This window comes from Anomaloglossus baeobatrachus, chromosome 6 (assembly GCF_048569485.1).
Source record: "Anomaloglossus baeobatrachus isolate aAnoBae1 chromosome 6, aAnoBae1.hap1, whole genome shotgun sequence".
Taxonomy (NCBI): domain Eukaryota; kingdom Metazoa; phylum Chordata; class Amphibia; order Anura; family Aromobatidae; genus Anomaloglossus; species Anomaloglossus baeobatrachus.
This window is the reverse complement of record NC_134358.1, coordinates 401110288-401137575: the sequence shown is the minus strand read 5'-3', so window position 1 is coordinate 401137575 and position 27288 is coordinate 401110288. Positions and strand designations below refer to the sequence as shown.

General features: G+C 69.9%; 1 long non-coding RNA gene across 1 annotated transcript in view; it reads left to right on the top strand.

Moving 5' to 3' along the window:
- The window catches only part of LOC142244377 (uncharacterized), a 25445-nt gene extending 145 nt beyond the window's left edge, over window positions 1–25300 (top strand). The window contains exons 2-6 of the long non-coding RNA XR_012724532.1: window positions 4831–4924; window positions 17049–17142; window positions 18834–18927; window positions 24829–24907; window positions 25159–25300. This is a non-coding gene — a long non-coding RNA (uncharacterized LOC142244377). The remainder of the gene's footprint in view (window positions 1–4830; window positions 4925–17048; window positions 17143–18833; window positions 18928–24828; window positions 24908–25158) is intronic.
- Window positions 25301–27288: the final 1988 nt, after the last annotated feature.

The following is a 27288-nucleotide window of genomic DNA, read 5'->3' as shown; positions in this document are numbered from 1 at the left end:
GGGCTGCCTGCTGCCGGTATATATGTACGGGCACGGGCTGCCTGCTGCCGGTATATATGTACGGGCTGCCTGCCGCCGGTAGATATGTACGGGCTGCCTGCCTGCCGCCGGTATATATGTTCGGGCTGCCTGCCGCCGGTATATATGTACGGGCTGCCTGCTGCCGGTATATATGTACGGGCACGGGCTGCCTGCGGCCGGAATATATATACGGGCTGCCTGCCGCCGGTATATATGTACGGGCTGCCTGCTGCCGGTATATATGTACGGGCACGGGCTGCCTGCGGCCGGAATATATATACGGGCTGCCTGCCGCCGGTAGATATGTACGGGCTGCCTGCCTGCCGCCGGTATATATGTACGGGCTGCCTGCCTGCCTGCCACCGGTATATATGTACGGGCACGGGCTGCCTGCCGCCAGACCCCTCTGCCTGTGCGCCGCCAGACCGCTCTGCGCCGCCAGACCCCTCTGCGCTCTGCGCCGCCAGACCCCTCTGCGCTCTGCGCCGCCAGACCCCTCTGCGCTCTGCGCCGCCAGACCCCTCTGCGCTCCGCTCTGCCCGACCCCTCTGCGCTCTGCCCGACCCCTCTGCGCTCTGCCCGACCCCTCTGCGCTCTGCCCGACCCCTCTGCGCTCTGCCCGACCCCTCTGCGCTCTGCCCGACCCCTCTGCGCTCTGCCCGACCCCTCTGCGCTCTGCCCGACCCCTCTGCGCTCTGCCCGACCCCTCTGCGCTCTGCCCGACCCCTCTGCGCTCTGCCCGACCCCTCTGCGCTCTGCCCGACCCCTCTGCGCTCTGCCCGACCCCTCTGCGCTCTGCCCGACCCCTCTGCGCTCTGCCCGACCCCTCTGCGCTCTGCCCGACCCCTCTGCGCTCTGCCCGACCCCTCTGCGCTCTGCCCGACCCCTCTGCGCTCTGCCCGACCCCTCTGCGCTCTGCCCGACCCCTCTGCGCTCTGCCCGACCCCTCTGCGCTCTGCCCGACCCCTCTGCGCTCTGCCCGACCCCTCTGCGCTCTGCCCGACCCCTCTGCGCTCTGCCCGACCCCTCTGCGCTCTGCCCGACCCCTCTGCGCTCTGCCCGACCCCTCTGCGCTCTGCCCGACCCCTCTGCGCTCTGCCCGACCCCTCTGCGCTCTGCCCGACCCCTCTGCGCTCTGCCCGACCCCTCTGCGCTCTGCCCGACCCCTCTGCGCTCTGCCCGACCCCTCTGCGCTCTGCCCGACCCCTCTGCGCTCTGCCCGACCCCTCTGCGCTCTGCCCGACCCCTCTGCGCTCTGCCCGACCCCTCTGCGCTCTGCCCGACCCCTCTGCGCTCTGCCCGACCCCTCTGCGCTCTGCCCGACCCCTCTGCGCTCTGCCCGACCCCTCTGCGCTCTGCCCGACCCCTCTGCGCTCTGCCCGACCCCTCTGCGCTCTGCCCGACCCCTCTGCGCTCTGCCCGACCCCTCTGCGCTCTGCCCGACCCCTCTGCGCTCTGCCCGACCCCTCTGCGCTCTGCCCGACCCCTCTGCGCTCTGCCCGACCCCTCTGCGCTCTGCCCGACCCCTCTGCGCTCTGCCCGACCCCTCTGCGCTCTGCCCGACCCCTCTGCGCTCTGCCCGACCCCTCTGCGCTCTGCCCGACCCCTCTGCGCTCTGCCCGACCCCTCTGCGCTCTGCCCGACCCCTCTGCGCTCTGCCCGACCCCTCTGCGCTCTGCCCGACCCCTCTGCGCTCTGCCCGACCCCTCTGCGCTCTGCCCGACCCCTCTGCGCTCTGCCCGACCCCTCTGCGCTCTGCCCGACCCCTCTGCGCTCTGCCCGACCCCTCTGCGCTCTGCCCGACCCCTCTGCGCTCTGCCCGACCCCTCTGCGCTCTGCCCGACCCCTCTGCGCTCTGCCCGACCCCTCTGCGCTCTGCCCGACCCCTCTGCGCTCTGCCCGACCCCTCTGCGCTCTGCCCGACCCCTCTGCGCTCTGCCCGACCCCTCTGCGCTCTGCCCGACCCCTCTGCGCTCTGCCCGACCCCTCTGCGCTCTGCCCGACCCCTCTGCGCTCTGCCCGACCCCTCTGCGCTCTGCCCGACCCCTCTGCGCTCTGCCCGACCCCTCTGCGCTCTGCCCGACCCCTCTGCGCTCTGCCCGACCCCTCTGCGCTCTGCCCGACCCCTCTGCGCTCTGCCCGACCCCTCTGCGCTCTGCCCGACCCCTCTGCGCTCTGCCCGACCCCTCTGCGCTCTGCCCGACCCCTCTGCGCTCTGCCCGACCCCTCTGCGCTCTGCCCGACCCCTCTGCGCTCTGCCCGACCCCTCTGCGCTCTGCCCGACCCCTCTGCGCTCTGCCCGACCCCTCTGCGCTCTGCCCGACCCCTCTGCGCTCTGCCCGACCCCTCTGCGCTCTGCCCGACCCCTCTGCGCTCTGCCCGACCCCTCTGCGCTCTGCCCGACCCCTCTGCGCTCTGCCCGACCCCTCTGCGCTCTGCCCGACCCCTCTGCGCTCTGCCCGACCCCTCTGCGCTCTGCCCGACCCCTCTGCGCTCTGCCCGACCCCTCTGCGCTCTGCCCGACCCCTCTGCGCTCTGCCCGACCCCTCTGCGCTCTGCCCGACCCCTCTGCGCTCTGCCCGACCCCTCTGCGCTCTGCCCGACCCCTCTGCGCTCTGCCCGACCCCTCTGCGCTCTGCCCGACCCCTCTGCGCTCTGCCCGACCCCTCTGCGCTCTGCCCGACCCCTCTGCGCTCTGCCCGACCCCTCTGCGCTCTGCCCGACCCCTCTGCGCTCTGCCCGACCCCTCTGCGCTCTGCCCGACCCCTCTGCGCTCTGCCCGACCCCTCTGCGCTCTGCCCGACCCCTCTGCGCTCTGCCCGACCCCTCTGCGCTCTGCCCGACCCCTCTGCGCTCTGCCCGACCCCTCTGCGCTCTGCCCGACCCCTCTGCGCTCTGCCCGACCCCTCTGCGCTCTGCCCGACCCCTCTGCGCTCTGCCCGACCCCTCTGCGCTCTGCCCGACCCCTCTGCGCTCTGCCCGACCCCTCTGCGCTCTGCCCGACCCCTCTGCGCTCTGCCCGACCCCTCTGCGCTCTGCCCGACCCCTCTGCGCTCTGCCCGACCCCTCTGCGCTCTGCCCGACCCCTCTGCGCTCTGCCCGACCCCTCTGCGCTCTGCCCGACCCCTCTGCGCTCTGCCCGACCCCTCTGCGCTCTGCCCGACCCCTCTGCGCTCTGCCCGACCCCTCTGCGCTCTGCCCGACCCCTCTGCGCTCTGCCCGACCCCTCTGCGCTCTGCCCGACCCCTCTGCGCTCTGCCCGACCCCTCTGCGCTCTGCCCGACCCCTCTGCGCTCTGCCCGACCCCTCTGCGCTCTGCCCGACCCCTCTGCGCTCTGCCCGACCCCTCTGCGCTCTGCCCGACCCCTCTGCGCTCTGCCCGACCCCTCTGCGCTCTGCCCGACCCCTCTGCGCTCTGCCCGACCCCTCTGCGCTCTGCCCGACCCCTCTGCGCTCTGCCCGACCCCTCTGCGCTCTGCCCGACCCCTCTGCGCTCTGCCCGACCCCTCTGCGCTCTGCCCGACCCCTCTGCGCTCTGCCCGACCCCTCTGCGCTCTGCCCGACCCCTCTGCGCTCTGCCCGACCCCTCTGCGCTCTGCCCGACCCCTCTGCGCTCTGCCCGACCCCTCTGCGCTCTGCCCGACCCCTCTGCGCTCTGCCCGACCCCTCTGCGCTCTGCCCGACCCCTCTGCGCTCTGCCCGACCCCTCTGCGCTCTGCCCGACCCCTCTGCGCTCTGCCCGACCCCTCTGCGCTCTGCCCGACCCCTCTGCGCTCTGCCCGACCCCTCTGCGCTCTGCCCGACCCCTCTGCGCTCTGCCCGACCCCTCTGCGCTCTGCCCGTGCGCCGCCCGACCCCTCTGCGCTCTGCCCGTGCGCCGCCCGACCCCTCTGCGCTCTGCCGCCCGACCCCTCTGCGCTCTGCCGCCCGACCCCTCTGCGCTCTGCCGCCCGACCCCTCTGCGCTCTGCCGCCCGACCCCTCTGCGCTCTGCCGCCCGACCCCTCTGCGCTCTGCCGCCCGACCCCTCTGCGCTCTGCCGCCCGACCCCTCTGCGCTCTGCCGCCCGACCCCTCTGCGCTCTGCCGCCCGACCCCTCTGCGCTCTGCCGCCAGACCCCTCTGCGCTCTGCCAGACCCCTCTGCGCTCTGCCAGACCCCTCTGCGCTCTGCCAGACCCCTCTGCGCTCTGCCAGACCCCTCTGCGCTCTGCCAGACCCCTCTGCGCTCTGCCAGACCCCTCTGCGCTCTGCCAGACCCCTCTGCGCTCTGCCAGACCCCTCTGCGCTCTGCCAGACCCCTCTGCGCTCTGCCAGACCCCTCTGCGCTCTGCCAGACCCCTCTGCGCTCTGCCAGACCCCTCTGCGCTCTGCCAGACCCCTCTGCGCTCTGCCAGACCCCTCTGCGCTCTGCCCGACCCCTCTGCGCTCTGCCCGACCACTCTGCCCGACCACTCTGCCCGACCCCTCTGCCCGACCCCTCTGCCCGACCCCTCTGCCCGACCCCTCTGCCCGACCCCTCTGCCCGACCCCTCTGCCCGACCCCTCTGCCCGACCCCTCTGCCCGACCCCTCTGCGCTCTGCCCGACCCCTCTGCGCTCTGCCCGACCCCTCTGCGCTCTGCCCGACCCCTCTGCGCTCTGCCAGACCCCTCTGCGCTCTGCCAGACCCCTCTGCGCTCTGCCAGACCCCTCTGCGCAGCCCTGTCTGAGAGTGGGGCAGTGTGTGTAACCCCCTCCAGTATGTGTATGCCCCTGTATCTTCCCCAATTGTAAAACAGAATGTTTTGACTATTTATTTTTTTTCAATTAGGTATCCAAGCAATGCAGGTAGTGCTGACATTACGATCGACGGACGCCTTCCATCTTCTGGTACCACTGTGTAGACGAGTAATCTTGAAGATCCCGTACGTATGTTGTCTATGTATATATGTATGTGTCTGTCTTCCAACTGCATCCAGCTCATACACAGCACCATACTGTAATACAGGTCCACTCTATGTCCTGTAATACAGTGTGCTGACAGCCCTCTGTGGGCTCCGCTGGGGGCTGGCAGCCCTCTGTGGGCTCCGCTGGGGGCTGGCAGCCCTCTGTGGGCTTCGCTGGGGGCTGGCAGCCCTCTGTGGGCTCCGCTGGGGGCTGGCAGCCCTCTGTGGGCTCCGCTGGGGGCTGGCAGCCCTCTGTGGGCTCCGCTGGGGGCTGGCAGCCCTCTGTGGGCTCCGCTGGGGGCTGGCAGCCCTCTGTGGGCTCCGCAGGGGGCTGGCAGCCCTCTGTGGGCTCCGCAGGGGGCTGGCAGCCCTCTGGGGGCTCCGCCGGGGGCTGGCAGCCCTCTGTGGGCTCCGCCGGGGGCTGGCAGCCCTCTGTGGGCTCCGCCGGGGGCTGGCAGCCCTCTGTGGGCTCCGCCGGGGGCTGGCAGCCCTCTGTGGGCTCCGCCGGGGGCTGGCAGCCCTCTGTGGGCTCCGCCGGGGGCTGGCAGCCCTCTGTGGGCTCCGCCGGGGGCTGGCAGCCCTCTGTGGGCTCCGCCGGGGGCTGGCAGCCCTCTGTGGGCTCCGCCGGGGGCTGGCAGCCCTCTGTGGGCTCCGCCGGGGGCTGGCAGCCCTCTGGGGGCTCCGCCGGGGGCTGGCAGCCCTCTGGGGGCTCCGCCGGGGGCTGGCAGCCCTCTGGGGGCTCCGCCGGGGGCTGGCAGCCCTCTGGGGGCTCCGCCGGGGGCTGGCAGCCCTCTGGGGGCTCCGCCGGGGGCTGGCAGCCCTCTGGGGGCTCCGCCGGGGGCTGGCAGCCCTCTGGGGGCTCCGCCGGGGGCTGGCAGCCCTCTGGGGGCTCCGCCGGGGGCTGGCAGCCCTCTGTGGGCTCCGGTGGGGGCTGGCAGCCCTCTGTGGGCTCCGGTGGGGGCTGGCAGCCCTCTGTGGGCTCCGGTGGGGGCTGGCAGCCCTCTGTGGGCTCCGGTGGGGGCTGGCAGCCCTCTGTGGGCTCCGGTGGGGGCTGGCAGCCCTCTGTGGGCTCCGGTGGGGGCTGGCAGCCCTCTGTGGGCTCCGCTGGGGGCTGGCAGCCCTCTGTGGGCTCCGCTGGGGGCTGGCAGCCCTCTGTGGGCTCCGCTGGGGGCTGGCAGCCCTCTGTGGGCTCCGCTGGGGGCTGGCAGCCCTCTGTGGGCTCCGCTGGGGGCTGGCAGCCCTCTGTGGGCTCCGCTGGGGGCTGGCAGCCCTCTGTGGGCTCCGCTGGGGGCTGGCAGCCCTCTGTGGGCTCCGCTGGGGGCTGGCAGCCCTCTGTGGGCTCCGCTGGGGGCTGGCAGCCCTCTGTGGGCTCCGCTGGGGGCTGGCAGCCCTCTGTGGGCTCCGCTGGGGGCTGGCAGCCCTCTGTGGGCTCCGCTGGGGGCTGGCAGCCCTCTGTGGGCTCCGCTGGGGGCTGGCAGCCCTCTGGGGGCTGGCAGCCCTCTGTGGGCTCTGCTGGGGGCTGGCAGCCCTGTGTGGGCTCCGGTGGGGGCTGGCAGCCCTGTGTGGGCTCCGGTGGGGGCTGGCAGCCCTGTGTGGGCTCCGGTGGGGGGCTGGCAGCCCTGTGTGGGCTCCGGTGGGGGCTGGCAGCCCTGTGTGGGCTCCGGTGGGGGCTGGCAGCCCTGTGTGGGCTCCGGTGGGGGCTGGCAGCCCTGTGTGGGCTCCGGTGGGGGCTGGCAGCCCTCTGTGGGCTCCGGTGGGGGCTGGCAGCCCTCTGTGGGCTCCGGTGGGGGCTGGCAGCCCTCTGTGGGCTCCGGTGGGGGCTGGCAGCCCTCTGTGGGCTCCGGTGGGGGCTGGCAGCCCTCTGTGGGCTCCGGTGGGGGCTGGCAGCCCTCTGTGGGCTCCGGTGGGGGCTGGCAGCCCTCTGTGGGCTCCGGTGGGGGCTGGCAGCCCTCTGTGGGCTCCGGTGGGGGCTGGCAGCCCTGTGTGGGCTCTGGTGGGGGCTGGCAGCCCTGTGTGGGCTCTGGTGGGGGCTGGCAGCCCTGTGTGGGCTCTGGTGGGGGCTGGCAGCCCTGTGTGGGCTCTGCTGGGGGCTGGCAGCCCTGTGTGGGCTCTGCTGGGGGCTGGCAGCCCTGTGTGGGCTCTGCTGGGGGCTGGCAGCCCTGTGTGGGCTCTGCTGGGGGCTGGCAGCCCTGTGTGGGCTCTGCTGGGGGCTGGCAGCCCTGTGTGGGCTCTGCTGGGGGCTGGCAGCCCTGTGTGGGCTCTGCTGGGGGCTGGCAGCCCTGTGTGGGCTCTGCTGGGGGCTGGCAGCCCTGTGTGGGCTCTGCTGGGGGCTGGCAGCCCTCTGGGGGCTCTGCTGGGGGCTGGCAGCCCTCTGGGGGCTCTGCTGGGGGCTGGCAGCCCTCTGGGGGCTCTGCTGGGGGCTGGCAGCCCTCTGGGGGCTCTGCTGGGGGCTGGCAGCCCTCTGGGGGCTCTGCTGGGGGCTGGCAGCCCTCTGGGGGCTCTGCTGGGGGCTGGCAGCCCTCTGGGGGCTCTGCTGGGGGCTGGCAGCCCTCTGGGGGCTCTGCTGGGGGCTGGCAGCCCTCTGGGGGCTCTGCTGGGGGCTGGCAGCCCTCTGGGGGCTCTGCTGGGGGCTGGCAGCCCTCTGGGGGCTCTGCTGGGGGCTGGCAGCCCTCTGGGGGCTCTGCTGGGGGCTGGCAGCCCTCTGGGGGCTCTGCTGGGGGCTGGCAGCCCTCTGGGGGCTCTGCTGGGGGCTGGCAGCCCTCTGGGGGCTCTGCTGGGGGCTGGCAGCCCTCTGGGGGCTCTGCTGGGGGCTGGCAGCCCTCTGGGGGCTCCGGTGGGGGCTGGCAGCCCTCTGGGGGCTCCGGTGGGGGCTGGCAGCCCTCTGGGGGCTCCGGTGGGGGCTGGCAGCCCTCTGGGGGCTCTGCTGGGGGCTGGCAGCCCTCTGTGGGCTCTGCTGGGGGCTGGCAGCCCTCTGTGGGCTCTGCTGGGGGCTGGCAGCCCTCTGTGGGCTCCGGTGGGGGCTGGCAGCCCTCTGTGGGCTCCGGTGGGGGCTGGCAGCCCTCTGTGGGCTCCGGTGGGGGCTGGCAGCCCTGTGTGGGCTCCGGTGGGGGCTGGCAGCCCTGTGTGGGCTCCGGTGGGGGCTGGCAGCCCTGTGTGGGCTCCGGTGGGGGCTGGCAGCCCTGTGTGGGCTCCGGTGGGGGCTGGCAGCCCTGTGTGGGCTCCGGTGGGGGCTGGCAGCCCTGTGTGGGCTCTGCCGGGGGCTGGCAGCCCTGTGTGGGCTCTGCCGGGGGCTGGCAGCCCTCTGTGGGCTCTGCCGGGGGCTGGCAGCCCTCTGTGGGCTCCCCCCTGGCCCTGCCAGAGTGTGGGGCAGTGTGTGCAGCCCCCTCCAGTATGTGTATGCCCCTGTATCTTCCCCAATTGTAAAACAGAATGTTTTGCCTATTTGTTTCTTTCAATTAGGTATCCAAGCAATGCAGGTAGTGCTGACATTACCATCGACGGACGCCTTCCATCTTCTGGTACCACTGTGTAGATGAGTAATCTTGAAGATCCCGTACGTATGTTGTCTATGTATATATGTATGTGTCTGTCTTCCAACTGCATCCAGCTCATACACAGCACCATACTGTAATACAGGTCCACTCTATGTCCTGTAATACAGTGTGCTGGCAGCCCTCTGTGGGCTCTGCTGGGGGCTGGCAGCCCTGTGTGGGCTCAGCTGGGGGCTGGCAGCCCTGTGTGGGCTCAGCTGGGGGCTGGCAGCCCTCTGGGGGCTCAGCTGGGGGCTGGCAGCCCTCTGGGGGCTCAGCTGGGGGCTGGCAGCCCTCTGGGGGCTCTGCTGGGGGCTGGCAGCCCTCTGGGGGCTCTGCTGGGGGCTGGCAGCCCTCTGGGGGCTCTGCTGGGGGCTGGCAGCCCTCTGGGGGCTCTGCTGGGGGCTGGCAGCCCTCTGGGGGCTCTGCTGGGGGCTGGCAGCCCTCTGGGGGCTCTGCTGGGGGCTGGCAGCCCTCTGGGGGCTCTGCTGGGGGCTGGCAGCCCTCTGGGGGCTCTGCTGGGGGCTGGCAGCCCTCTGGGGGCTCTGCTGGGGGCTGGCAGCCCTCTGGGGGCTCTGCTGGGGGCTGGCAGCCCTCTGGGGGCTCTGCTGGGGGCTGGCAGCCCTCTGGGGGCTCTGCTGGGGGCTGGCAGCCCTCTGGGGGCTCTGCTGGGGGCTGGCAGCCCTCTGGGGGCTCTGCTGGGGGCTGGCAGCCCTCTGGGGGCTCTGCTGGGGGCTGGCAGCCCTCTGGGGGCTCTGCTGGGGGCTGGCAGCCCTCTGGGGGCTCTGCTGGGGGCTGGCAGCCCTCTGGGGGCTCTGCTGGGGGCTGGCAGCCCTCTGGGGGCTCTGCTGGGGGCTGGCAGCCCTCTGGGGGCTCTGCTGGGGGCTGGCAGCCCTCTGGGGGCTCTGCTGGGGGCTGGCAGCCCTCTGGGGGCTCTGCTGGGGGCTGGCAGCCCTCTGGGGGCTCTGCTGGGGGCTGGCAGCCCTCTGGGGGCTCTGCTGGGGGCTGGCAGCCCTCTGGGGGCTCTGCTGGGGGCTGGCAGCCCTCTGGGGGCTCTGCTGGGGGCTGGCAGCCCTCTGGGGGCTCTGCTGGGGGCTGGCAGCCCTCTGGGGGCTCTGCTGGGGGCTGGCAGCCCTCTGGGGGCTCTGCTGGGGGCTGGCAGCCCTCTGGGGGCTCTGCTGGGGGCTGGCAGCCCTCTGGGGGCTCTGCTGGGGGCTGGCAGCCCTCTGGGGGCTCCGGTGGGGGCTGGCAGCCCTCTGGGGGCTCCGGTGGGGGCTGGCAGCCCTCTGTGGGCTCTGCCGGTGGAGGCTGGCAGCCTTCTGTGGGCTCCGGTGGGGGCTGGCAGCCTTCTGTGGGCTCCGGTGGGGGCTGGCAGCCCTCTGTGGGCTCTGGTGGGGACTGGCAGCCCTCTGTGGGCTCTACTGGGGGCTGGCAGCCCTCTGTGGGCTCCGCTGGGGGCTGGCAGCCCTGTGTGGGCTCCGCTGTGTCTGTCTTCCAACTGCATCCAGCTCATACACAGCACCATACTGTAATACAGGTCCACTCTATGTCCTGTAATACAGTGTGCTGGCAGCCCTGTGTGGGCTCTGCTGGGGGCTGGCAGCCCTGTGTGGGCTCTGCTGGGGGCTGGCAGCCGTCCGGGGGCTCCGCTGGGGGCTGGCAGCCCTCCGGGGGCTCCGCTGGGGGCTGGCAGCCCTCCGGGGGCTCCGCTGGGGGCTGGCAGCCCTCCGGGGGCTCCGCTGGGGGCTGGCAGCCCTCCGGGGGCTCCGCTGGGGGCTGGCAGCCCTCCGGGGGCTCCGCTGGGGGCTGGCAGCCCTCCGGGGGCTCCGCTGGGGGCTGGCAGCCCTCCGGGGGCTCCGCTGGGGGCTGGCAGCCCTCCGGGGGCTCCGCTGGGGGCTGGCAGCCCTCCGGGGGCTCCGCTGGGGGCTGGCAGCCCTCTGTGGGCTCCGCTGGGGGCTGGCAGCCCTGTGTGGGCTCCGCTGGGGGCTGGCAGCCCTGTGTGGGCTCCGCTGGGGGCTGGCAGCCCTGTGTGGGCTCCGCTGGGGGCTGGCAGCCCTGTGTGGGCTCCGCTGGGGGCTGGCAGCCCTGTGTGGGCTCCGCTGGGGGCTGGCAGCCCTGTGTGGGCTCCGCTGGGGGCTGGCAGCCCTGTGTGGGCTCCGCTGGGGGCTGGCAGCCCTGTGTGGGCTCCGCTGGGGGCTGGCAGCCCTGTGTGGGCTCCGCTGGGGGCTGGCAGCCCTGTGTGGGCTCCGCTGGGGGCTGGCAGCCCTGTGTGGGCTCCGCTGGGGGCTGGCAGCCCTGTGTGGGCTCCGCTGGGGGCTGGCAGCCCTGTGTGGGCTCCGCTGGGGGCTGGCAGCCCTGTGTGGGCTCCGCTGGGGGCTGGCAGCCCTGTGTGGGCTCCGCTGGGGGCTGGCAGCCCTGTGTGGGCTCCGCTGGGGGCTGGCAGCCCTGTGTGGGCTCCGCTGGGGGCTGGCAGCCCTGTGTGGGCTCCGCTGGGGGCTGGCAGCCCTGTGTGGGCTCCGCTGTGTCTGTCTTCCAACTGCATCCAGCTCATACACAGCACCATACTGTAATACAGGTCCACTCTATGTCCTGTAATACAGTGTGCTGGCAGCCCTCTGGGGGCTCTGCTGGGGGCTGGCAGCCCTCTGGGGGCTCTGCTGGGGGCTGGCAGCCCTCTGGGGGCTCCGGTGGGGGCTGGCAGCCCTCTGGGGGCTCCGGTGGGGGCTGGCAGCCCTCTGGGGGCTCCGGTGGGGGCTGGCAGCCCTCTGGGGGCTCCGGTGGGGGCTGGCAGCCCTCTGGGGGCTCCGGTGGGGGCTGGCAGCCCTCTGGGGGCTCCGGTGGGGGCTGGCAGCCCTCTGGGGGCTCCGGTGGGGGCTGGCAGCCCTCTGGGGGCTCCGGTGGGGGCTGGCAGCCCTCTGTGGGCTCCGGTGGGGGCTGGCAGCCCTCTGTGGGCTCTGCTGGGGGCTGGCAGCCCTCTGTGGGCTCTGCTGGGGGCTGGCAGCCCTCTGTGGGCTCTGCTGGGGGCTGGCAGCCCTCTGTGGGCTCTGCTGGGGGCTGGCAGCCCTCTGTGGGCTCTGCTGGGGGCTGGCAGCCCTCTGTGGGCTCTGCTGGGGGCTGGCAGCCCTCTGTGGGCTCTGCTGGGGGCTGGCAGCCCTCTGTGGGCTCCGGTGGGGGCTGGCAGCCCTCTGTGGGCTCCGGTGGGGGCTGGCAGCCCTCTGTGGGCTCCGGTGGGGGCTGGCAGCCCTCTGGGGGCTCTGCCGGGGGCTGGCAGCCCTCTGTGGGCTCTGCCGGGGGCTGGCAGCCCTCTGTGGGCTCTGCCGGGGGCTGGCAGCCCTCTGTGGGCTCTGCCGGGGGCTGGCAGCCCTCTGTGGGCTCTGCCGGGGGCTGGCAGCCCTCTGTGGGCTCTGCCGGGGGCTGGCAGCCCTCTGTGGGCTCTGCCGGGGGCTGGCAGCCCTCTGTGGGCTCTGCCGGGGGCTGGCAGCCCTCTGTGGGCTCTGCCGGGGGCTGGCAGCCCTCTGTGGGCTCTGCCGGGGGCTGGCAGCCCTCTGTGGGCTCTGCCGGGGGCTGGCAGCCCTCTGTGGGCTCTGCCGGGGGCTGGCAGCCCTCTGTGGGCTCTGCCGGGGGCTGGCAGCCCTCTGTGGGCTCTGCCGGGGGCTGGCAGCCCTCTGTGGGCTCTGCCGGGGGCTGGCAGCCCTCTGTGGGCTCTGCCGGGGGCTGGCAGCCCTCTGTGGGCTCTGCCGGGGGCTGGCAGCCCTCTGTGGGCTCTGCCGGGGGCTGGCAGCCCTCTGTGGGCTCTGCCGGGGGCTGGCAGCCCTCTGTGGGCTCTGCCGGGGGCTGGCAGCCCTCTGTGGGCTCTGCCGGGGGCTGGCAGCCCTCTGTGGGCTCTGCCGGGGGCTGGCAGCCCTCTGTGGGCTCTGCCGGGGGCTGGCAGCCCTCTGTGGGCTCTGCCGGGGGCTGGCAGCCCTCTGTGGGCTCTGCCGGGGGCTGGCAGCCCTCTGTGGGCTCTGCCGGGGGCTGGCAGCCCTCTGTGGGCTCTGCCGGGGGCTGGCAGCCCTCTGTGGGCTCTGCCGGGGGCTGGCAGCCCTCTGTGGGCTCTGCCGGGGGCTGGCAGCCCTCTGTGGGCTCTGCCGGGGGCTGGCAGCCCTCTGTGGGCTCTGCCGGGGGCTGGCAGCCCTCTGTGGGCTCTGCCGGGGGCTGGCAGCCCTCTGTGGGCTCTGCCGGGGGCTGGCAGCCCTCTGTGGGCTCTGCCGGGGGCTGGCAGCCCTCTGTGGGCTCTGCCGGGGGCTGGCAGCCCTCTGTGGGCTCTGCCGGGGGCTGGCAGCCCTCTGTGGGCTCTGCCGGGGGCTGGCAGCCCTCTGTGGGCTCTGCCGGGGGCTGGCAGCCCTCTGTGGGCTCTGCCGGGGGCTGGCAGCCCTCTGTGGGCTCTGCCGGGGGCTGGCAGCCCTCTGTGGGCTCTGCCGGGGGCTGGCAGCCCTCTGTGGGCTCTGCCGGGGGCTGGCAGCCCTCTGTGGGCTCTGCCGGGGGCTGGCAGCCCTCTGTGGGCTCTGCCGGGGGCTGGCAGCCCTCTGTGGGCTCTGCCGGGGGCTGGCAGCCCTCTGTGGGCTCTGCCGGGGGCTGGCAGCCCTCTGTGGGCTCTGCCGGGGGCTGGCAGCCCTCTGTGGGCTCTGCCGGGGGCTGGCAGCCCTCTGTGGGCTCTGCCGGGGGCTGGCAGCCCTCTGTGGGCTCTGCCGGGGGCTGGCAGCCCTCTGTGGGCTCTGCCGGGGGCTGGCAGCCCTCTGTGGGCTCTGCCGGGGGCTGGCAGCCCTCTGTGGGCTCTGCCGGGGGCTGGCAGCCCTCTGTGGGCTCTGCCGGGGGCTGGCAGCCCTCTGTGGGCTCTGCCGGGGGCTGGCAGCCCTCTGTGGGCTCTGCCGGGGGCTGGCAGCCCTCTGTGGGCTCTGCCGGGGGCTGGCAGCCCTCTGTGGGCTCTGCCGGGGGCTGGCAGCCCTCTGTGGGCTCTGCCGGGGGCTGGCAGCCCTCTGTGGGCTCTGCCGGGGGCTGGCAGCCCTCTGTGGGCTCTGCCGGGGGCTGGCAGCCCTCTGTGGGCTCTGCCGGGGGCTGGCAGCCCTCTGTGGGCTCTGCCGGGGGCTGGCAGCCCTCTGTGGGCTCTGCCGGGGGCTGGCAGCCCTCTGTGGGCTCTGCCGGGGGCTGGCAGCCCTCTGTGGGCTCTGCCGGGGGCTGGCAGCCCTCTGTGGGCTCTGCCGGGGGCTGGCAGCCCTCTGTGGGCTCCGCCGGGGGCTGGCAGCCCTCTGTGGGCTCCGCCGGGGGCTGGCAGCCCTCTGTGGGCTCCGCCGGGGGCTGGCAGCCCTCTGTGGGCTCCGCCGGGGGCTGGCAGCCCTCTGTGGGCTCCGCCGGGGGCTGGCAGCCCTCTGTGGGCTCCGCCGGGGGCTGGCAGCCCTCTGTGGGCTCCGCCGGGGGCTGGCAGCCCTCTGTGGGCTCTGCCGGGGGCTGGCAGCCCTCTGTGGGCTCTGCCGGGGGCTGGCAGCCCTCTGTGGGCTCTGCCGGGGGCTGGCAGCCCTCTGTGGGCTCTGCCGGGGGCTGGCAGCCCTCTGTGGGCTCTGCCGGGGGCTGGCAGCCCTCTGTGGGCTCTGCCGGGGGCTGGCAGCCCTCTGTGGGCTCTGCCGGGGGCTGGCAGCCCTCTGTGGGCTCTGCCGGGGGCTGGCAGCCCTCTGTGGGCTCTGCCGGGGGCTGGCAGCCCTCTGTGGGCTCTGCCGGGGGCTGGCAGCCCTCTGTGGGCTCTGCCGGGGGCTGGCAGCCCTCTGTGGGCTCTGCCGGGGGCTGGCAGCCCTCTGTGGGCTCTGCCGGGGGCTGGCAGCCCTCTGTGGGCTCTGCCGGGGGCTGGCAGCCCTCTGTGGGCTCTGCCGGGGGCTGGCAGCCCTCTGTGGGCTCTGCCGGGGGCTGGCAGCCCTCTGTGGGCTCTGCCGGGGGCTGGCAGCCCTCTGTGGGCTCTGCCGGGGGCTGGCAGCCCTCTGTGGGCTCTGCCGGGGGCTGGCAGCCCTCTGTGGGCTCTGCCGGGGGCTGGCAGCCCTCTGTGGGCTCTGCCGGGGGCTGGCAGCCCTCTGTGGGCTCTGCCGGGGGCTGGCAGCCCTCTGTGGGCTCTGCCGGGGGCTGGCAGCCCTCTGTGGGCTCTGCCGGGGGCTGGCAGCCCTCTGTGGGCTCTGCCGGGGGCTGGCAGCCCTCTGTGGGCTCTGCCGGGGGCTGGCAGCCCTCTGTGGGCTCTGCCGGGGGCTGGCAGCCCTCTGTGGGCTCTGCCGGGGGCTGGCAGCCCTCTGTGGGCTCTGCCGGGGGCTGGCAGCCCTCTGTGGGCTCTGCCGGGGGCTGGCAGCCCTCTGTGGGCTCTGCCGGGGGCTGGCAGCCCTCTGTGGGCTCTGCCGGGGGCTGGCAGCCCTCTGTGGGCTCTGCCGGGGGCTGGCAGCCCTCTGTGGGCTCTGCCGGGGGCTGGCAGCCCTCTGTGGGCTCTGCCGGGGGCTGGCAGCCCTCTGTGGGCTCTGCCGGGGGCTGGCAGCCCTCTGTGGGCTCTGCCGGGGGCTGGCAGCCCTCTGTGGGCTCTGCCGGGGGCTGGCAGCCCTCTGTGGGCTCTGCCGGGGGCTGGCAGCCCTGTGTGGGCTCTGCCGGGGGCTGGCAGCCCTCTGTGGGCTCTGCCGGGGGCTGGCAGCCCTGTGTGGGCTCTGCCGGGGGCTGGCAGCCCTGTGTGGGCTTTGCTGGGGGCTGGCAGCCCTGTGTGGGCTTTGCTGGGGGCTGGCAGCCCTGTGTGGGCTTTGCTGGGGGCTGGCAGCCCTGTGTGGGCTTTGCTGGGGGCTGGCAGCCCTGTGTGGGCTTTGCTGGGGGCTGGCACCCCTGTGTGGGCTCTGCTGGGGGCTGGCAGCCCTGTGTGGGCTCTGCTGGGGGCTGGCAGCCCTGTGTGGGCTCTGCTGGGGGCTGGCAGCCCTGTGTGGGCTCTGCTGGGGGCTGGCAGCCCTGTGTGGGCTCTGCTGGGGGCTGGCAGCCCTGTGTGGGCTCTGCTGGGGGCTGGCAGCCCTGTGTGGGCTCTGCTGGGGGCTGGCAGCCCTGTGTGGGCTCTGCTGGGGGCTGGCAGCCCTCTGTGGGCTCTGCTGGGGGCTGGCAGCCCTCTGTGGGCTCTGCTGGGGGCTGGCAACCCTCTTTGGGCTCTGCTGGGGGCTGGCAGCCCTGTGTGCGCTCCGGTGGGGGCTGGCAGCCCTGTGTGGGCTCCGGTGGGGGCTGGCAGCCCTCCGGTGGGGACTGGCAGCCCTCCGGTGGCTCCGGTGGGGACTGGCAGCCCTCCGGTGGCTCCGCTGGGGGCTGGCAGCCCTCCGGTGGCTCCGCTGTGGGCTGGCAGCCCTCCGGGGGCTCCGCTGGGGGCTGGCAGCCCTCCGGGGGCTCCGCTGGGGGCTGGCAGCCCTCCGGGGGCTCCGCTGGGGGCTGGCAGCCCTCCGGGGGCTCCGCTGGGGGCTGGCAGCCCTCCGGGGGCTCCGCTGGGGGCTGGCAGCCCTCCGGGGGCTCCGCTGGGGGCTGGCAGCCCTCCGGGGGCTCCGCTGGGGGCTGGCAGCCCTCCGGGGGCTCCGCTGGGGGCTGGCAGCCCTCCGGGGGCTCCGCTGGGGGCTGGCAGCCCTCCGGGGGCTCCGCTGGGGGCTGGCAGCCCTCTGGGGGCTCCGCTGGGGGCTGGCAGCCCTGTGTGGGCTCCGCTGGGGGCTGGCAGCCCTGTGTGGGCTCCGCTGTGTCTGTCTTCCAACTGCATCCAGCTCATACACAGCACCATACTGTAATACAGGTCCACTCTATGTCCTGTAATACAGTGTGCTGGTAGCCCTGTGTGGGCTCTGCTGGGGGCTGGCAGCCCTCTGGGGGCTCTGCTGGGGGCTGGCAGCCCTCTGGGGGCTCCGCTGGGGGCTGGCAGCCCTCCGGGGGGCTCTGCTGGGGACTGGCAGCCCTCTGGGGGCTCTGCTGGGGGCTGGCAGCCCTCTGGGGGCTCTGCTGGGGGCTGGCAGCCCTCTGGGGGCTCTGCTGGGGGCTGGCAGCCCTCTGGGGGCTCTGCTGGGGGCTGGCAGCCCTCTGGGGGCTCCGGTGGGGGCTGGCAGCCCTCTGGGGGCTCCGGTGGGGGCTGGCAGCCCTCTGTGGGCTCTACTGGGGGCTGGCAGCCCTCTGTGGGCTCTGCTGGGGGCTGGCAGCCCTCTGTGGGCTCTGCTGGGGGCTGGCAGCCCTCTGTGGGCTCTGCTGGGGGCTGGCAGCCCTCTGTGGGCTCTGCTGGGGGCTGGCAGCCCTCTGTGGGCTCTGCTGGGGGCTGGCAGCCCTCTGTGGGCTCTGCTGGGGGCTGGCAGCCCTCTGTGGGCTCTGCTGGGGGCTGGCAGCCCTCTGTGGGCTCTGCTGGGGGCTGGCAGCCCTCTGTGGGCTCCGCCGGGGGCTGGCAGCCCTCTGTGGGCTCCCCCCTGGCCCTGCCAGAGTGTGGGGCAGTGTGTGCAGCCCCCTCCAGTATGTGTATGCCCCTGTATCTTCCCCAATTGTAAAACAGAATGTTTTGCCTATTTGTTTCTTTCAATTAGGTATCTAAGCAATGCAGGTAGTGCTGACATTACCATCGACGGACGCCTTCCATCTTCTGGTACCACTGTGTAGATGAGTAATCTTGAAGATCCCGTACGTATGTTGTCTATGTATATATGTATGTGTCTGTCTTCCAACTGCATCCAGCTCATACACAGCACCATACTGTAATACAGGTCCACTCTATGTCCTGTAATACAGTGTGCTGGTAGCCCTGTGTGGGCTCTGCTGGGGGCTGGCAGCCCTCTGGGGGCTCTGCCGGGGGCTGGCAGCCCTCTGGGGGCTCTGCCGGGGGCTGGCAGCCCTCTGTGGGCTCTGCCGGGGGCTGGCAGCCCTCTGTGGGCTCTGCCGGGGGCTGGCAGCCCTGTGTGGGCTCCGGTGGGGGCTGGCAGCCCTGTGTGGGCTTTGCTGGGGGCTGGCAGCCCTGTGTGGGCTTTGCTGGGGGCTGGCAGCCCTGTGTGGGCTTTGCTGGGGGCTGGCAGCCCTGTGTGGGCTTTGCTGGGGGCTGGCAGCCCTGTGTGGGCTTTGCTGGGGGCTGGCAGCCCTGTGTGGGCTTTGCTGGGGGCTGGCAGCCCTGTGTGGGCTTTGCTGGGGGCTGGCAGCCCTGTGTGGGCTTTGCTGGGGGCTGGCAGCCCTGTGTGGGCTTTGCTGGGGGCTGGCAGCCCTGTGTGGGCTTTGCTGGGGGCTGGCAGCCCTGTGTGGGCTTTGCTGGGGGCTGGCAGCCCTGTGTGGGCTTTGCTGGGGGCTGGCAGCCCTGTGTGGGCTTTGCTGGGGGCTGGCAGCCCTGTGTGGGCTTTGCTGGGGGCTGGCAGCCCTGTGTGGGCTTTGCTGGGGGCTGGCAGCCCTGTGTGGGCTTTGCTGGGGGCTGGCAGCCCTGTGTGGGCTTTGCTGGGGGCTGGCAGCCCTGTGTGGGCTTTGCTGGGGGCTGGCAGCCCTGTGTGGGCTTTGCTGGGGGCTGGCAGCCCTGTGTGGGCTTTGCTGGGGGCTGGCAGCCCTGTGTGGGCTTTGCTGGGGGCTGGCAGCCCTGTGTGGGCTCTGCTGGGGGCTGGCAGCCCTGTGTGGGCTCTGCTGGGGGCTGGCAGCCCTCTTTGGGCTCTGCTGGGGGCTGGCAGCCCTGTGTGGGCTCTGCTGGGGGCTGGCAGCCCTGTGTGGGCTCCGGTGGGGACTGGCAGCCCTCCGGTGGCTCTGCTGGGGGCTGGCAGCCCTCTGGGGGCTCTGCTGGGGGCTGGCAGCCCTCTGGGGGCTCTGCTGGGGGCTGGCAGCCCTCTGGGGGCTCTGCTGGGGGCTGGCAGCCCTCTGGGGGCTCTGCTGGGGGCTGGCAGCCCTCTGGGGGCTCTGCTGGGGGCTGGCAGCCCTCTGGGGGCTCTGCTGGGGGCTGGCAGCCCTCTGGGGGCTCTGCTGGGGGCTGGCAGCCCTCTGGGGGCTCTGCTGGGGGCTGGCAGCCCTCTGGGGGCTCTGCTGGGGGCTGGCAGCCCTCTGGGGGCTCCGCCGGGGGCTGGCAGCCCTCTGTGGGCTCCGCCGGGGGCTGGCAGCCCTCTGTGGGCTCCGCCGGGGGCTGGCAGCCCTCTGTGGGCTCCGCCGGGGGCTGGCAGCCCTCTGTGGGCTCCGCCGGGGGCTGGCAGCCCTCTGTGGGCTCCGCCGGGGGCTGGCAGCCCTCTGTGGGCTCCCCCCTGGCCCTGCCAGAGTGTGGGGCAGTGTGTGCAGCCCCCTCCAGTATGTGTATGCCCCTGTATCTTCCCCAATTGTAAAACAGAATGTTTTGCCTATTTGTTTCTTTCAATTAGGTATCCAAGCAATGCAGGTAGTGCTGACATTACCATCGACGGACGCCTTCCATCTTCTGGTACCACTGTGTAGATGAGTAATCTTGAAGATCCCGTACGTATGTTGTCTATGTATATATGTATGTGTCTGTCTTCCAACTGCATCCAGCTCATACACAGCACCATACTGTAATACAGGTCCACTCTATGTCCTGTAATACAGTGTGCTGGCAGCCCTCTGTGGGCTCCGGTGGGGGCTGGCAGCCCTGTGTGGGCTCCGGTGGGGGCTGGCAGCCCTGTGTGGGCTCCGGTGGGGGCTGGCAGCCCTGTGTGGGCTCCGGTGGGGGCTGGCAGCCCTGTGTGGGCTCCGGTGGGGGCTGGCAGCCCTGTGTGGGCTCCGGTGGGGGCTGGCAGCCCTGTGTGGGCTCCGGTGGGGGCTGGCAGCCCTGTGTGGGCTCCGGTGGGGGCTGGCAGCCCTCCGTGGGCTCCGGTGGGGGCTGGCAGCCCTCCGTGGGCTCCGGTGGGGGCTGGCAGCCCTCCGTGGGCTCCGGTGGGAGCTGGCAGCCCTCCGTGGGCTCCGGTGGGAGCTGGCAGCCCTCCGTGGGCTCCGGTGGGGACTGGCAGCCCTCCGTGGGCTCCGGTGGGGACTGGCAGCCTTCCGGTGGCTCCGGTGGGGACTGGCAGCCCTCCGGGGGCTCCGGTGGGGGCTGGCAGCCCTCCGGGGGCTCCGGTGGGGGCTGGCAGCCCTCCGGGGGCTCCGCTGGGGGCTGGCAGCCCTCCGGGGGCTCCGCTGGGGGCTGGCAGCCCTCCGGGGGCTCCGCTGGGGGCTGGCAGCCCTCCGGGGGCTCCGCTGGGGGCTGGCAGCCCTCCGGGGGCTCCGCTGGGGGCTGGCAGCCCTCCGGGGGCTCCGCTGGGGGCTGGCAGCCCTCCGGGGGCTCCGCTGGGGGCTGGCAGCCCTCCGGGGGCTCCGCTGGGGGCTGGCAGCCCTCCGGGGGCTCCGCTGGGGGCTGGCAGCCCTCCGGGGGCTCCGCTGGGGGCTGGCAGCCCTCCGGGGGCTCCGCTGGGGGCTGGCAGCCCTCCGGGGGCTCCGCTGGGGGCTGGCAGCCCTCCGGGGGCTCCGCTGGGGGCTGGCAGCCCTCTGTGGGCTCCGCTGGGGGCTGGCAGCCCTCTGTGGGCTCCGCTGGGGGCTGGCAGCCCTCCGTGGGCTCCGCTGGGGGCTGGCAGCCCTCCGTGGGCTCCGCTGGGGGCTGGCAGCCCTCTGTGGGCTCCGCTGGGGGCTGGCAGCCCTCTGTGGGCTCCGCTGGGGGCTGGCAGCCCTCTGTGGGCTCCGCTGGGGGCTGGCAGCCCTCTGGGGGCTCCGCTGGGGGCTGGCAGCCCTCTGGGGGCTCCGCTGGGGGCTGGCAGCCCTCTGGGGGCTCCGCTGGGGGCTGGCAGCCCTCTGGGGGCTCCGCTGGGGGCTGGCAGCCCTCTGGGGGCTCCGCTGGGGGCTGGCAGCCCTCTGTGGGCTCTGCTGGGGGCTGGCAGCCCTCTGTGGGCTCTGCTGGGGGCTGGCAGCCCTCTGTGGGCTCTGCTGGGGGCTGGCAGCCCTCTGTGGGCTCTGCTGGGGGCTGGCAGCCCTCTGTGGGCTCTGCTGGGGGCTGGCAGCCCTCTGTGGGCTCTGCTGGGGGCTGGCAGCCCTCTGGGGGCTCCGGTGGGGGCTGGCAGCCCTCTGGGGGCTCCGGTGGGGGCTGGCAGCCCTCTGTGGGCTCCGGTGGGGGCTGGCAGCCCTCTGGGGGCTCCGGTGGGGGCTGGCAGCCCTCTGGGGGCTCCGGTGGGGGCTGGCAGCCCTCTGGGGGCTCCGGTGGGGGCTGGCAGCCCTCTGGTGGCTCCGGTGGGGGCTGGCAGCCCTGTGTGGGCTTTGCTGGGGGCTGGCAGCCCTGTGTGGGCTCTGCTGGGGGCTGGCAGCCCTGTGTGGGCTCTGCTGGGGGCTGGCAGCCCTCTGTGGGCTCTGCTGGGGGCTGGCAGCCCTCTGTGGGCTCTGCTGGGGGCTGGCAGCCCTCTGTGGGCTCTGCTGGGGGCTGGCAGCCCTCTGTGGGCTCTGCTGGGGGCTGGCAGCCCTCTGTGGGCTCTGCTGGGGGCTGGCAGCCCTCTGTGGGCTCTGCTGGGGGCTGGCAGCCCTCTGTGGGCTCTGCTGGGGGCTGGCAGCCCTCTGTGGGCTCTGCTGGGGGCTGGCAGCCCTCTGTGGGCTCTGCTGGGGGCTGGCAGCCCTCTGTGGGCTCTGCTGGGGGCTGGCAGCCCTCTGTGGGCTCTGCTGGGGGCTGGCAGCCCTCTGTGGGCTCTGCTGGGGGCTGGCAGCCCTCTGTGGGCTCTGCTGGGGGCTGGCAGCCCTCTGTGGGCTCTGCTGGGGGCTGGCAGCCCTCTGTGGGCTCTGCTGGGGGCTGGCAGCCCTCTGTGGGCTCTGCTGGGGGCTGGCAGCCCTCTGTGGGCTCTGCTGGGGGCTGGCAGCCCTCTGTGGGCTCTGCTGGGGGCTGGCAGCCCTCTTTGGGCTCTGCTGGGGGCTGGCAGCCCTCTTTGGGCTCTGCTGGGGGCTGGCAGCCCTCTTTGGGCTCTGCTGGGGGCTGGCAGCCCTCTTTGGGCTCTGCTGGGGGCTGGCAGCCCTCTTTGGGCTCTGCTGGGGGCTGGCAGCCCTGTGTGGGCTCCGGTGGGGGCTGGCAGCCCTGTGTGGGCTCCGGTGGGGGCTGGCAGCCCTGTGTGGGCTCCGGTGGGGGCTGGCAGCCCTGTGTGGGCTCCGCTGGGGGCTGGCAGCCCTGTGTGGGCTCCGCTGGGGGCTGGCAGCCCTGTGTGGGCTCCGCTGGGGGCTGGCAGCCCTCCGGGGGCTCCGCTGGGGGCTGGCAGCCCTCCGGGGGCTCCGCTGGGGGCTGGCAGCCCTCCGGGGGCTCCGCTGGGGGCTGGCAGCCCTCCGGGGGCTCCGCTGGGGGCTGGCAGCCCTCCGGGGGCTCCGCTGGGGGCTGGCAGCCCTCCGGGGGCTCCGCTGGGGGCTGGCAGCCCTCCGGGGGCTCCGCTGGGGGCTGGCAGCCCTCCGGGGGCTCCGCTGGGGGCTGGCAGCCCTCCGGGGGCTCCGCTGGGGGCTGGCAGCCCTCCGGGGGCTCCGCTGGGGGCTGGCAGCCCTCCGGGGGCTCCGCTGGGGGCTGGCAGCCCTCCGGGGGCTCCGCTGGGGGCTGGCAGCCCTCCGGGGGCTCCGCTGGGGGCTGGCAGCCCTCCGGGGGCTCCGCTGGGGGCTGGCAGCCCTCCGGGGGCTCCGCTGGGGGCTGGCAGCCCTCCGGGGGCTCCGCTGGGGGCTGGCAGCCCTCCGGGGGCTCCGCTGGGGGCTGGCAGCCCTCCGGGGGCTCCGCTGGGGGCTGGCAGCCCTCCGGGGGCTCTGCTGGGGGCTGGCAGCCCTCCGGGGGCTCCGCTGGGGGCTGGCAGCCCTCCGGGGGCTCCGCTGGGGGCTGGCAGCCCTCCGGGGGCTCCGCTGGGGGCTGGCAGCCCTCCGGGGGCTCCGCTGGGGGCTGGCAGCCCTGTGTGGGCTCCGCTGGGGGCTGGCAGCCCTGTGTGGGCTCCGCTGGGGGCTGGCAGCCCTGTGTGGGCTCCGCTGGGGGCTGGCAGCCCTGTGTGGGCTCCGCTGGGGGCTGGCAGCCCTGTGTGGGCTCCGCTGGGGGCTGGCAGCCCTGTGTGGGCTCCGCTGGGGGCTGGCAGCCCTGTGTGGGCTCCGCTGGGGGCTGGCAGCCCTGTGTGGGCTCCGCTGGGGGCTGGCAGCCCTGTGTGGGCTCCGCTGGGGGCTGGCAGCCCTGTGTGGGCTCCGCTGGGGGCTGGCAGCCCTGTGTGGGCTCCGCTGGGGGCTGGCAGCCCTGTGTGGGCTCTACTGGGGGCTGGCAGCCCTCTGTGGGCTCTACTGGGGGCTGGCAGCCCTCTGTGGGCTCCCCCCTGGCCCTTCCACATCTACCACTGTGTAGATGAGTAATCTTGAAGATCCCGTACGTATGTTGTCTATGTATATATGTATGTGTCTGTCTTCCAACTGCATCCAGCTCATACACAGCACCATACTGTAATACAGGTCCACTCTATGTCCTGTAATACAGTGTGCTGGCAGCCCTCTGTGGGCTCTGCTGGGGGCTGGCAGCCCTCTGTGGGCTCTGCTGGGGGCTGGCAGCCCTCTGTGGGCTCTGCTGGGGGCTGGCAGCCCTCTGTGGGCTCTGCTGGGGGCTGGCAGCCCTCTGTGGGCTCTGCTGGGGGCTGGCAGCCCTCTGTGGGCTCTGCTGGGGGCTGGCAGCCCTCTGTGGGCTCTGCTGGGGGCTGGCAGCCCTCTGTGGGCTCTGCTGGGGGCTGGCAGCCCTCTGTGGGCTCTGCTGGGGGCTGGCAGCCCTCTGTGGGCTCTGCTGGGGGCTGGCAGCCCTCTGTGGGCTCTGCTGGGGGCTGGCAGCCCTCTGTGGGCTCTGCTGGGGGCTGGCAGCCCTCTGTGGGCTCTGCTGGGGGCTGGCAGCCCTCTGTGGGCTCTGCTGGGGGCTGGCAGCCCTCTGTGGGCTCTGCTGGGGGCTGGCAGCCCTCTGTGGGCTCTGCTGGGGGCTGGCAGCCCTCTGTGGGCTCTGCTGGGGGCTGGCAGCCCTCTGTGGGCTCTGCTGGGGGCTGGCAGCCCTCTGTGGGCTCTGCTGGGGGCTGGCAGCCCTCTGTGGGCTCTGCTGGGGGCTGGCAGCCCTCTGTGGGCTCTGCTGGGGGCTGGCAGCCCTCTGTGGGCTCTGGTGGGGGCTGGCAGCCCTCTGTGGGCTCTGGTGGGGGCTGGCAACCCTCTGTGGGCTCCGCTGGGGGCTGGCAGCCCTCTGTGGGCTCCGCTGGGGGCTGGCAGCCCTCTGTGGGCTCCGCTGGGGGCTGGCAGCCCTCTGTGGGCTCCGCTGGGGGCTGGCAGCCCTCTGTGGGCTCCGCTGGGGGCTGGCAGCCCTCTGTGGGCTCCGCTGGGGGCTGGCAGCCCTCTGTGGGCTCCGCTGGGGGCTGGCAGCCCTGTGTGGGCTCCGCTGGGGGCTGGCAGCCCTGTGTGGGCTCCGCTGGGGGCTGGCAGCCCTGTGTGGGCTCCTCGTATATATGCTATGAAGCTGCTGAGGTTAGGAGACCCATGGCCAGACCATGCACTGTCCAGGTGTAGACCAGTTTTCACCGACTGCTGAATGAGCCTTAAAGTGAATCTGTCAGCGGGTTTTTTTTTTCTCCCCCATCTGAGAGCAGCATAATGTAGAGACAGAGATCCTGATTCCAGCGATTTCACTTACTGAGCTGTTTGCTGTCATTGTGATTTAAAATCAATGTTTTCACTGCTGCAGATCTAGCAGTTATACAGAGCTCATGAATATGCTGGACTACCTGTAGCATGCCAAGTAGTCCTGTAGTAATCTTTTGCTGATGAACCTGTGATATCAAAACTACACTGAGCAGCTCAATAAGTGACAATCGCTGGAATCAGGATCTCTTCCCCTACGTTATGCTTCACTTAGATTAGGTGTTAAAAACCTGGTGACAGATTCCCTTTAAAGGGGTTGTCAGGTCTAAATCCACAAGTCTGCATTATCAGAATTTGGTTTCAATTAGGTTAAAAACCTGTATGACACATTTCCTTTTAAAGAAAAAAAAACAGATATACCAAAAATAAATATATACCAAAGAAGTTAGTTTTAAAAAGAAAAAAAAAAGTTAGAATAGAGTAGGGCCCTGCCAAAAGAGTCTACCTTGTCGTGGAGCTAGGCTTACAAAAATCATTTGGCCAAAACTAAATCTGATGGCAGCGTGTGTGATACGGTGTTCAGTGTAAAGGGTTAATGTGTGATTGAGGTTGTAGTGCAGAAGTGAATTTTTTCCAAGAGTGGCAGTGAGACTATGGAAGATTTGTGGGGTGCAGGCGGAGCAGGGGTGAAGGCGGAGCTGGGGTGGAGCCTCAAGGGGGCCCTGAAATTTTGCCAGTATGGGGCCCTGAAATTTCTAGTGGCAACCCTGATCACACATCTTTCTATAGGTCTGAGGATATAAACTTTTTTTTATGTGCTTTAATATCTTAAAGATGCCATGGAGGCCCGGGAGAAGATGATGGAACAGTAAGTAAATGCACAAAGCTACATTAAGAATAATTTTACATGGGATCATCTGTCAGGCTTTCACCCACCTGACAAATCATCCCATGCAGTTGGTCGCAAATTGTGGCTGTGTAATTACACAGTGACCATTAACAATAGTGAATTGGGGGTGGGACCTTTTGTAGCTTCAGTTAGTTGGCTTGTGTAAAGATGCCTTTATAGTATACAGCATTGTGCAATATTTTTTAATTTATTTTTTTTTCTCCCCACAGAATGCAAGGTGCAAGTACCATATGTTACGGTCCACTGGAATGATGATGCTAAAATGTTTTTGTTTTGTTTTTTTAAACATTAAAATTTTATTGAAATATAAAGTTTGTTTTCTATAATAAAAAAAGTCAAACTGTTTCAAAATTTTGTCTTGTTAGTTTTAGTACGAGGGGCTGCTGATAAGTCTTTGGCTTTACCCAGAAAGAAATGAAATAGGATGATGAAACTTTACATTTATTCCACATACTCTCCACTGATGACAACACACTTCTTACATCGGTATTCCTGGTTCTGTAAGCCTAGCAAAAAGAAAGATTCCAGTTGTGCCTCATACCAGGCATTCGTAGCAGCCATAGCATCAGAAATGGTGTTAAATTTAGTACCTTGATGTGTTTCTTCAGCTTTAGAAACAGATGATAGTTGGAGGGAGCTAGATTTGGTGAATAAGGTGGGTGGTCAACCAACTGGAAGCCCAGCTCAGCCAGTTTTGCCGTGGTCGCTTGTGCAGTGTGAGCAGAGGCGTTGTCTTACAGGAACAAGATTCCTTTGGACAGCTTGTCGCGCCTTTTGGCCTTCAGTCCTGCTTTCAATTGGTTGAAAAGTTCAATGTAATACCTTATATTAACGGTGGAACCTTTTTGAAGGTAGTCCACTAGCAGCACGCCCTCCTTATCCCAGAACACAGACGCCATCACCTTAGTACAAAAAGAGACAGTGCTGCACAGCTATGATTATGAAGGGAATAAGTCAGAAGGTGAGGGTGCAAGGCCTACCAAGTCAATTGCATATAGAGAAAAAGAAGTAGGCAAGAAGCACTCAGCTCACCAAATAGCTACTAATACAAAAAATAACACAAAATGTATTAGTAGCTATTTGGTGAGCTGAGTGCTTCTTGCCTACTTCTTTTTCTCTATATGTCATCACCTTAGTGGCTGAATTTTGCCCCCCTCAACTTCTTTGGATGAGGAGAACCACTGTGCCTCTGCTCTTTTGACTGCTCCTTGTTTTCAGGGTCATACAAATAAATCCAGGTCTCATCCATAGTGACCAGTCGATCATGGAAGTTCTTATCAGTCCTGAAACGCTGACATATGGACCAGGAAGTTTTCACTCGCATGCTACTCTGTCAAACATTTGGGGACCCACTTTGCAGATGGCTTCCTCATGTCCAAATGTTCATGGATAATGGCACGCACGCATGAAATATTCATAATGTCTGTTATTGCTTTATCTGAAATTCGTGGATTCTCCAGTATGAGGTTGTGCACAGCATCGATGATCTCCGGAACAACAACCACTCTGGCGTCCAGGACATTCCTCACCGTTGCTGCTGAATTGACCCCTTTTATATTTGGCAATCTAGTTCTTAACTGTGGAATATGAAGGGCACTGATGCCCCAAAATCTGCGACATATCACCGTGAATATCCTCCACGGATTTTCCTTGCAGAAAGAAGAATTTGATCACTCCTCTGCTCTCAATTGCTGTGACTATCACCTTAGACGCCGCCATTTTGTTTTCTCGTGTGCATAGAACTCATGCCATAAGCTACATACACAAAATTTTGGGGATAAGATGCTCAGGGGGTACAGGGGATGGGAAAAAAGATCGCCACGCCCACCAATGAAGTTGGTCACCCCTACAAACCAAGTCCTTCTAGCTACTGGGATTTCCCCATCTGTTGTGCAGCCCTCCTCTCACCATGTTTCCCTCCATCCTTGGCCAACAAATCCTGTCATCGTGTATCCTTCCATCATTGTACAGCTAATTTTGTAACTGTATCAATCTATTCCTGTATAACACCTGTCATGTGTATTCCTCTATCCCTGTAAAACACCACCTGTCACCGTGTATAACTCTATCCCCATATAACACCACCTATCATCGTGTTTCCGTTCATCCTTGTACAGCTCCTCCTGATACCGTGTATCTCTTTCCCTGTATAACACCTCCTGTCACCATGTATCCCTGCGTCACTTATCCTGTTACCATTTATCCCTCTATCCCTGTAAAACACCTCGTCACCATGTATCCCTGCGTCACATCTGTTAAAGTGTATCCCTCCATCCCTGTACAGCACTTCCTGTCGTGTATCTTCCCATCATTGTACAGCTCCTCCTGTCACTATGTAT